The sequence below is a fragment of the Myzus persicae genome, unplaced genomic scaffold, assembly GCF_001856785.1.
Source record: "Myzus persicae strain clone G006 unplaced genomic scaffold, MPER_G0061.0, whole genome shotgun sequence".
Classification (NCBI taxonomy): Eukaryota; Metazoa; Arthropoda; class Insecta; order Hemiptera; family Aphididae; genus Myzus; species Myzus persicae.
Genome location: NW_019104300.1, coordinates 25983 through 35948, shown reverse-complemented (window position 1 = coordinate 35948; position 9966 = coordinate 25983). Strand labels below are relative to the sequence as shown.

The following is a 9966-nucleotide window of genomic DNA, read 5'->3' as shown; positions in this document are numbered from 1 at the left end:
AATTTTTTGACCTAAAAAATTGAATTTAGAAGATATCACTGGGCTAGTCAAAAATTTGTTTTTTTTTTATAATAATAATTATTTTATATTTAAATAATAATTTGGCAACGTCGCATCCAATTTCACGCGCAATCGTACGCTTTTGAATAGGCAAAAGCATGATTATTTGTTATTCCGGCACCGCGCGCAATCGTATGCCCAAAAAGTAAAACGTAAAACGTAAAAAAAAAAGGTAAAACGCGCGCAATCGTACTCCACCGATCATCAATAACTAATTATCTCATTAATGGTCATAACAAATAAATATCCTCCTTAATTGATAGCACACATCTAATTTAGCACCTCACATAAAATAGTACTTATAATAATATACGATATCAAGGTAAATTTGCACATAGAACATCAAAATGTATGTTTTCCAGACAAATTTTGATCGAAAGGATATCAAAGGATATCAAAGATTCAAAATTTGTAATTTTGAGTGAGGCACGATGTGGATTTGGGCTCCAGAAAAATAAAAGTGTATACAAATTATAAGATTTGTACGATATCAGGACGATTCTACTGCAAGCATATTTTGGACGATCTTTTCAGCATAAAACTTATGTTGTAGGTACTATCTTGACGTTAACTATGTTTATTGATTCTAATTTAAGCACCTTTTCATTTTAGTTATAAATTATAAGCTTATAACATATATATATCATATACTTTTCTCACGAACATCTGATGCTTACAAGTTCTATAAATATTTAACTTTAGTTCAGTATATCACTGTAACTGTAACTCATACCTAAGTTGTAAGTACCTAGTTGAAAACTGTCAATGTATTTTAGTATAATTTAGGTGCCTAACTTATTAGCAAGACCGTATCCATTCGGGGCCACTGCAGCAGGACCTTTATTTTTACATTACAAATAAATATTGAAATTTTTTTTTTATTATTTAAATTATATTTATGTTGAATATAATTTGTTTTGAAATATGAACAAAATATACAGTTGTGCATTTATTTTTTGTATAGTATCGTATCTAATTACATACGTCATTGTTTTTTAACGGCTAGGTATAGGTATAAAAATAAATTATCAAAACTTGTAAGTACGCAGTTATTGGTGCACATGCTATGGTTATTATTTCTAAGGCAGCCACTATCTTATAGTCTTCACTGATCTACAATCAATTGATTAATATGTATTGCGATTTGACATTTGTACGTCGTCCGGCGTCGTCTCCTTAAGATACTGATCAATATTTTTATTTTTATTTTTAATGGTCACTGGTCGAAGTGATGGGGGACCACCAGTTTTCTGGCTACTCCACTGTTAATTAATACTTTGAATCGAGTAACTCGTCCAAATTCTCGTGGATATAGTATAATGTATATTTGTAGGTAAAATAATATAACAAATACAATATTTATTCAATTTAAATAAAAACCTTCAAATATATTATGTAAATAGAAAAATTTCGAATCATTAAAATATTATCAGAAAATGAAAATATCTTTATTTGCGTACATATTTCATTCGAATGTTATTAATTTACATTTTAATACTAATTAATTAATTAATCCTTAATTTTATATTCACAATGGTGGATTTGAATTTATGCGCAGTACAACATTGCTCTATTTAATATCTAAATTAGGTAAGACAATTAATTCTAAAATTTGTATTTGTTTTTTTTTAACAGAAAATTACAATTATGAACATTAAATATAATACAAAACTGTTAAAATATAAGACTTACATTTATATATCATCACTAAATAAATTATTAGGTTTAAGTTTTATATTCATGTAGGCGTATTTAATACTAAAACAATCAAACCCAAATTCAATTGACATGTATTGCACATAATATAATATACTTGATAGGGTAATATACAACTATAAAATATAATTATAAAAGTATAATGTATATAAATATTAAATATACATATACTTGTTTTTCTTATGCATTATATCACAAATTTGCTTTGACATTGAAAAGTGTAAAACTTACACCATATGGGTTTAATAATAAAAAATTAATTGTTAACTAAAAAAAATGCATGTTACTTAAAAAGTTTTATGATAAAGGATGGGAATGAAGTACAAATGTATCTGTAACAATATAAACATGAATGTAAAAATCCAGGCTAACTCGGCTAAAAACTATGCGGTTTAAATTTAAAAAAATAGTTATAATAATTGTGTATAAAATATAAATTTTCGTTAGGTTAACATTGCAAACGTTCGCAGCTTCATTTAGCAAACAGACCGTCCAAATTTCTCCATTATCAAACATTTGCAACATGGGTAATATATAAATTATTATAAAACTGTGATTTTATACATCTATAAGAAAAAATTATATATATTTTATCGTTAAGACTTGTCATTCAATACAAGTAAAAAAAAAACATTCAACTATACATTAAATCAACAAAATATAACCTTACATGTATGTACTGAATAATACATTGTGAGTAGTCTAGATGGTATAGATGGGACGTATTTATTTTGATGAACTGATTCAGTGATTTATCTTTCAATTAAATGAACTGGTTCAGACTGTTCAGTGAACCATTGAATCATAACTTGTTCATTTGTTTGTGCTCCATGACAAGTTCTTTTAATTGAATCATTATTCATATCTAAGGTTCTTTATCTAAGAGTTCTTTCTGATTATAATAATACAAAATTAAATTAAATTAATTATTTCTAGTTCATATATTGATATAAGTTGTATGCTTGCAAACTAGGTTTGAATACAAAATAAAACCAGGTTTAAACCAAAAAACTGGCTGGACAGTGATATGTTATAATTTAATCTTTAAGTTGGGCGAATCAATCACTTAGGGAAATTGTATTTTCTAAAAAATATTTTAGCATATTGAAAATAAAAATTGATTCATTAAGTTATATTTTAAGTTTTTTATTTTATTTTATAATGCCTATCTATAATTAAGACAAATTTCAATTATTTAATGTATAGTTTAATTATTATAAAACAATAATAAAGTTCAAAAAAAAATCGATCTCCGTCGCCTTCTCTTTGATTGCCCTTCTCTCCATGCGAAACATGTTATTTTGTTTAATTCCCTTAAATCCATCAATGTCCCCCTTAATCTCTACTCCATCCTCAACTCCAATTCTGAAATAGTCGTAAATATAATTATTAATTTTATTTTGGAGGCTGGTTTTATCATATAATTTACTTTTAAATTAATTGCTGTTCTAATTTTTTGTATTTCTTTTAAATATTTTATTGTTACCAGTCATGTTGTTTTATATAATTGTGGAGCTGTAATAGTAAAACTTAAAACTATTAAAAAAAAAGTTCAAAAAAATATAAAATTTGTTTGTTTGTTTTTTTAAAATGTTTATTTATTTATTTATTTGTGGGATGATAAGGTAATTTAGTTTTATAAAACAGTACGTTTTTGTACATCAACTGTCAAAAGTAGCTGAAGTGAACTGTTATTAACAAAATGACTATCTTTATCTAACTTGAAGACGAATATTTCCAAAAATAAAAACAAATAATGTTTGTATACTTAGCTTATAGAAAATGTAATATAACTAAAACTTTGTTGGTAGCAAATATTTCGTCAAAAACAGTTATTGACTATAATTTAAATTTACTTATGTTAATAACTAATAAGTAATAATTATTAATGTAGTGAATATTTCTATTAATATAATTATTATTACTTGTTTAAAAATAGAATAAAATAATTGATGTATACATTTGTATATGTATGTTTGTGAATGTCTATAGTGGAGGAGTGTGAAGAAATGTACAAGGTAGAAAGTTTGTTAAATGGCAAAAAACCCTGATGAATCTTGCTACACCTCTGAGATTATAAGACCTTATTATAAGAATATAAAGTCAACATAACCGCCGTGTTTGACGAATCCATGTCAAAGATTTCAATTTGAAATAGATTCAGTTCTGAATAGTATAGTACTCTCAATAGTACTTTATAGCAAATCGTTCAATTCAACTAGTTTGATCAACACATCTCTATTGAGTAGTCTATGTTATTATAGTCACTATTATTCTAGTTTATCTGGAAGCTCTCCTTTGCAGACACTAACAAAAAAAAAAAAACAAAAATCACATACAAATTATAAACGTAAGCATACATACATCAAAGTGTAAAATAACCATCACTTATGAAGTATTATTTATTAATTAATTATGATAACGCCTGGAAGAGCAAACCAATACAAATATAGAAAATAGTATAGGTACACATGAATTATAAAATATATAGTTAAACATATGAAACTAAAGATGTATGTAAGAGGGTACAATGTAAAATACACTTCACTTTAGATTATAATCCATTCCAAATTAAATGGATGTTAACATAAGGTATTAAATATTGATTGAACATAAAAATTTATATTATTTCTTTTTTCTTGAATAAAATGTAGAACAGCGGTTCTCAACCTTTTATGGTTCACGGCATACTATCATACATCACAAGTTTTCACGGCACACTCGCACAATTGACAACCACAGCATCTTCGACAACAGACAGTAGTTATCTAGTATCTACACATATAACATTTCTCACACCGATTCAATATCACGGCACACAGGTTGAGAACCACTGGTGTAGAGTATTGTAAAATATAAAGTATTATTTTAATCTCCAGTCTTAACTATGTAACAATGTAATGAAAAAATTCATTTGGTTAAATTAAAACTTAAATAATTATGAACACAATTAATAGCAGTATCAAATAATTGTGTATTTGCATTGATTCCCAGTGCTTAAGACCATAATATACTGACTAAAATAATTTAGGTAATATTGAAAAAATAACTTTTATAACAATAAAGTGACACAGTATAGTGATTTAGTAAAATATAAACTCTTCTAGATTACCTCGGATAAACAATTATGTTAGTAGGAATTGTTTTTTCAGAAGATGTTTTTCCAAACAGAATAATATCCTAATTGGCCTGGATACACATTCTTACGTCAGTTAATGTATCTTGCTGACTAAAATTGAAAAAAAAAATACAATTAAAATATTTTGAAAATTATATTAATGACTCAATATTACATTAAAAATCAATGCGAAAACCCAATCAATCAATATTATTCATAGCCTCAAGCTCAACACATAGTTTGTTTCAATATAATTTAGTAAACATCCTTTGTTTTAGTAGTGAACTTAAAGTGTACACTTGTATAATTTATCATTATCTATGCCTTATGGAGAAAGAAAATATATAAACATAAATGCCGAGTTATCACTAGACATTTAACAAACAAATAGTGAGCTAATAGTCCCTATTAAGAGGACGCTACCCATGCATTTGTTGTCTTCGTCTTATACACAAGTACGACATAGAACAATTTTGTTCACTAGTTTCCATAGTGTGCCGTTAGTTTTGATATTAGAGTGAATTTAAGTATTATCAAACTTTTAGGTAAGAACATTATATATGCTTAAACGTCGGTGGATTTTTGGATATTTTAATTTTAAAACAAGATATGAGCATTTTTGATTTGATATTTCACATAATCGTATCTTGCTTGAAAATGAAAATATTGAAAAACCGCCGATGCTTAAGTAAAGATAATGTTCTTACCTAAAAGTTTGATAATATTTAAATTCACTCTAATATCAAAACTCACAGCATACTATACAAACATTTATGCCGTAAGTTGGTAAGACGGAGACAACAAACATGTGGGTAGAATCCTCTTAAACATGATTTAGTGGCCTATGGTTAGCCCATTAAATTGTATTGACATTAAATCAATACATTTTTCATGCAACCCGGCAATAAACTTTTTAGTAGGTATTATGAATTAATAATTTTATCACCATTTACTATTACAATAAAATTGAACAATGAATCATTGGTCACTACCAATAAGTGATACATTATAGGAATTTTAACACTATACAGAACTTACATGATTTGGGTTAGGGAGGTTTGAATGTGATTGTTGCAGATAGCATGAGAGTTTAAGTTGGTTTTTTCAATGGTTTTAATTCTTTGTGGTCTTGTCGATACATAATACCTAGAAATAATTATGCAATTATATTAAATGAAATCTACAAAATACGTAGGCAGTAGGCAAGTAACTTGTAGCCAATAACATATGAAATGTACAATAAATGTACGACTTAAGAAAAACAAGATTTAGCATACAGAAATATATTTGCCATTATGTTAGCATTAAGATTTGTAATTTGTATACTGTATAAAGTAGTGAACATAACATTTACAAAAACTACTTATACTCTGTTTAACATAAGAACATACATCGGCGTCAACCAGTTTTTGTTGGCTCCAATCAGACACTTCCAGTACCAAGTCGACGGGTGAGGCCAGTGCTTTGAAACGAAGCCCTTGCCCATGAGCAGAACCAAGCCATATAGACCTATTCTTATTTTGAACAGAGTATAGAAAGATCATACAATTTGTTGACACTGTTCAAATATAAAGAAATGTATAACAAAAAAAAAAGTAATCCGTCTTGGGACCGCTGGTAGATGTGAAATAATAACATTGATGGTTATTGAAAGAATTTGTAGTTAAAGAAAAATATAGTTTGTTTTAATAGAACAAATATATTTTTCTTATTATTTTTACTAAAAATAATATATTCAAAATATAAATATAGGACAAATTAATGTTTTTCACACAACTTTCGTTTAAGGAATGTTACCATAAGGTTTGAATTGTTTGTTGCAATACTTTTTTAATTTGCTATATTTACCTGTGGATATGTTGGCCAATTGGAATAAGTATTTAATTTTTCTCAAACAACTTGATCTTGTGGTATATCAAATGTACTAAATTTGGCACCAATTTCGTTAAGTAAATTTACAATTGTTGTACTGAACTTATATTTGGCTCAGACTTTGATCCTTCCACAAAAAGCAAAATGGGAGCAGAATTTAAAGATGACTTTGATTTGTTTTGTCATCTTCAGTTAGCTAAACATGTAAATAAACAATAAATAAAATATTTCTACATTTTAGCTATTGATAAATTTAAAAGTACCAGTGTTTGGATTTTTTTTATCCACCATAACGAAACAGTATTAATTTTGGTACAGTAGATACATCATAGTTTTATAATATTTTAGCAAAATCTCCAGCTGAACACTTAGTGTTTTTAATGTACTGAAATAGTCAAAAAATATTTTACTAGTTTTATTTGTACAAATATTACAATAAATGTTACCCTTAATTTGCCTTCTAAAACTAAATCTACAAGAATATTGTTTATCTTCTGGCATGACACTGATCAATCGGCATAAAAATCTGCAATTATAAGAAACAAAACAATACAGCAAAAGATTCAAGAGTAACTCTGAAGTCAACTTTAGACTTGGTCAATTATTTTCTGAATGATTGTGGTTTTGCTTATGTCTTAACCAGTAAATTGAATCAAGATTGACTAGGGGTAAATAATTTAAAATATTCAAAAATGTATGTAGAATTCTGATATATTAATAAACCTAACCATGAAATTATATTACTCTCATTATAGAGGTTCGTTGGTATTAAACAACAAGTTTCATGGCCTAATGACCATACACAGACTTCGATAATATTAGATGTTTTTATCTTCTATATTGTTTTTCTATGTGTCATAGGTATATAATAACAAAAAGACAATTAAAACATACTAAAAGTGAAGTTTGGAAATCCAGTTTGCAAGTTCCTAAAGGAAAATCATCCAATCCAGCAGCAGATTTAGTCAATTTCAAAACTAGAGGATTCTTAACTCAAGTAAATCAGAATTTGTTCCAAATTATGCAAGCATTTGAAGCATGTTTTCTGAATTATGCAGACTGAGCGAATCTATTTGATAACACATTTGAAGAATTCTTCTGTGCTTAGAATTTAAACTTGTATTTTCCGTGTGTAGATCATACAACTGAAGTTTTAACTGATATATGTGTAATGTACATAGCAATGAGAATGAGGCAGTATACTCGGCTGAAAAACCAAGAGACAATAAAAATTACCAAATTAGTAGTAAAATAAGTAGAAATTATTATTTATAAATTATAAAATAAAACTTAAAAACCTTTAAAAATATATTAATTCTTATGTTTTATGGCAGTAGAGGCAATATCATAAGCAACTCTATTATGTGTGCATACCGCATAATAATTCTGTCAATCATAATAGGTACATCCACATATAAAGTTGTTGAAATAGTTATAGAAACATGTGTCACAAATTGTGACTTATACAATGTACAAAATAAAGCACTCAGTACTCACCGAAATCAGTGTAATAGTGTTGTAATATTTCGAATGCTGGACTTTTAACCTTCTAATGAAAACATGAAATGCCCAGACTCTAGATAACATTTTACCACAGAATAGATTAAATTTAACCTATTCTGCGATTTTACTAAAATAAATAAAAACACCATGACGGCGACGTGCAAACTGCAAACACTGCAAACTACCGAACTCGCGTACAAGGCGAAAAAATATTTAAAATTTAAATAGAAATGTAATACAGAGGTTCCCAAAGTTGTGGAACAAATTTACTTTAGCAACCCAGCACATTTTTAAAATTTTTGTTTCGAAATAGACGTATTTCGACGAGCTAAGAACGATGGTGCCAAAAAAAATTTGCGGAAACCATTATTTTGGAAGTTATAGCTATCCCAAGTTTGCGATTTTACGTTGATACGCATGCGCGCAACACTTCTATAATGCCTCGTGCAACAAAAAAAAGATAAACAAATTTCTGTTATGATCATTATCATTTATTTACATATCGATAGGTATTGTAAAATTTTGCCATGTATCCGGCGTAAAAATGTTTTTTCCTACTGTATAGGGGGAGCGACGCTTTCGCTAAGGAAAATATCCCTCGATTTTCTATGCAACACCTCCCCCAGTGGGCCACCAATTTGAAAAAACACCGTACAGTGATGCCATGCTAGCGGCACTCGTCGCTACGCTCCTCGGCGCCGTCGCTCCGCTTCGCAAACCGAAAATATCCCCCGACTTGCTGTGCAAGTGTGCAACACCACCTCAAGTTTGTCACAGGGTAACTACCAGCTCGCCAAACTCAAATTACTTCGCGCGGCATGATTAAAACCGCCTTGCGCGCATGGCGCATACGTATATATGTTATGGGTAAAGTACAAAATATGGTTAGTGTTCACATTATCCGGGTAATGTGTACACTACCTGTACCTATTGGATAAAGTAAAAATACTATTTATAAAACGTTTATTTCGTACTTTACTCGGGTATTTTATACATTATCTACGATTGAGTGGGTAAAGTAGAAGATTTTCAAGGAAGAATTTGGAGTGTATCGATACGTATCGAGGCAATTTTAAGCGTTCAAGTTAGTTTTAGTTACACGTGCAGTATACAAGCGATACGTACCGACCCGTATCGGACTCGGACTTCGATACGAGGCGGTACGTATCGGATACGTATCAAATTTTTCTTCTTGAAAATCTTGATTCTGTGGCGACTCTTGCCTCAATACTTTTTTTCCGTTGACCCCCCTGCGACAGTTGGCACTCGACCTCACGCCGACCGGCAAGCCGCGTCTCACAACGACGCGCGACTTACCGCCATCGCCCATCGGTGACATCGGTCCGACACTCGACCTCTTTTCTCGCCCGACCGGCGGACTCAACGTTTCTGATCCGTGCACGTTCCCTTGCCTGCAGTCCCCCCGACTCTCCGACTCGCTCGTCTCCGAACGTCGACGACTTGCACTGGCAACAGCGACCGCGATCACGAACCGTCAACGACGGCCGCGAGACTTACACAAGTTATCCTACGTTTCGATCACCATGCGAAACCAACCTCACGACGACTTGTCGCTGTCGCCGACCCATTTGTGCCCACGTTACGATAAATGCTTAATAAACACGTTTTCTATTTACCCTGTTCTAATGAATAATTGTATTTCGCTTTTAAATTCTAATTAAGTAAATAGTAAAATT

At 29.7% G+C, this 9966-nt stretch overlaps 1 long non-coding RNA gene across 2 annotated transcripts; it reads right to left on the bottom strand.

Moving 5' to 3' along the window:
* Nucleotides 1–3354: 3354 nt before the first annotated feature.
* On the bottom strand, nt 3355–9133 carry LOC111041000. Of its 2 annotated transcripts, XR_002605266.1 has the most exons (9): nt 8264–9133; nt 7661–7973; nt 7213–7292; nt 7030–7151; nt 6743–6962; nt 6286–6403; nt 5933–6040; nt 4889–5005; nt 3355–4083 (listed from the first exon to the last, which is right to left on the bottom strand). It is a non-coding gene; the product is annotated as an uncharacterized LOC111041000 (long non-coding RNA). The 2 variants fall into 2 exon arrangements; XR_002605265.1 differs by lacking the exon at nt 6286–6403 and having other exon boundaries at nt 8264–9124.
* Nucleotides 9134–9966: the final 833 nt, after the last annotated feature.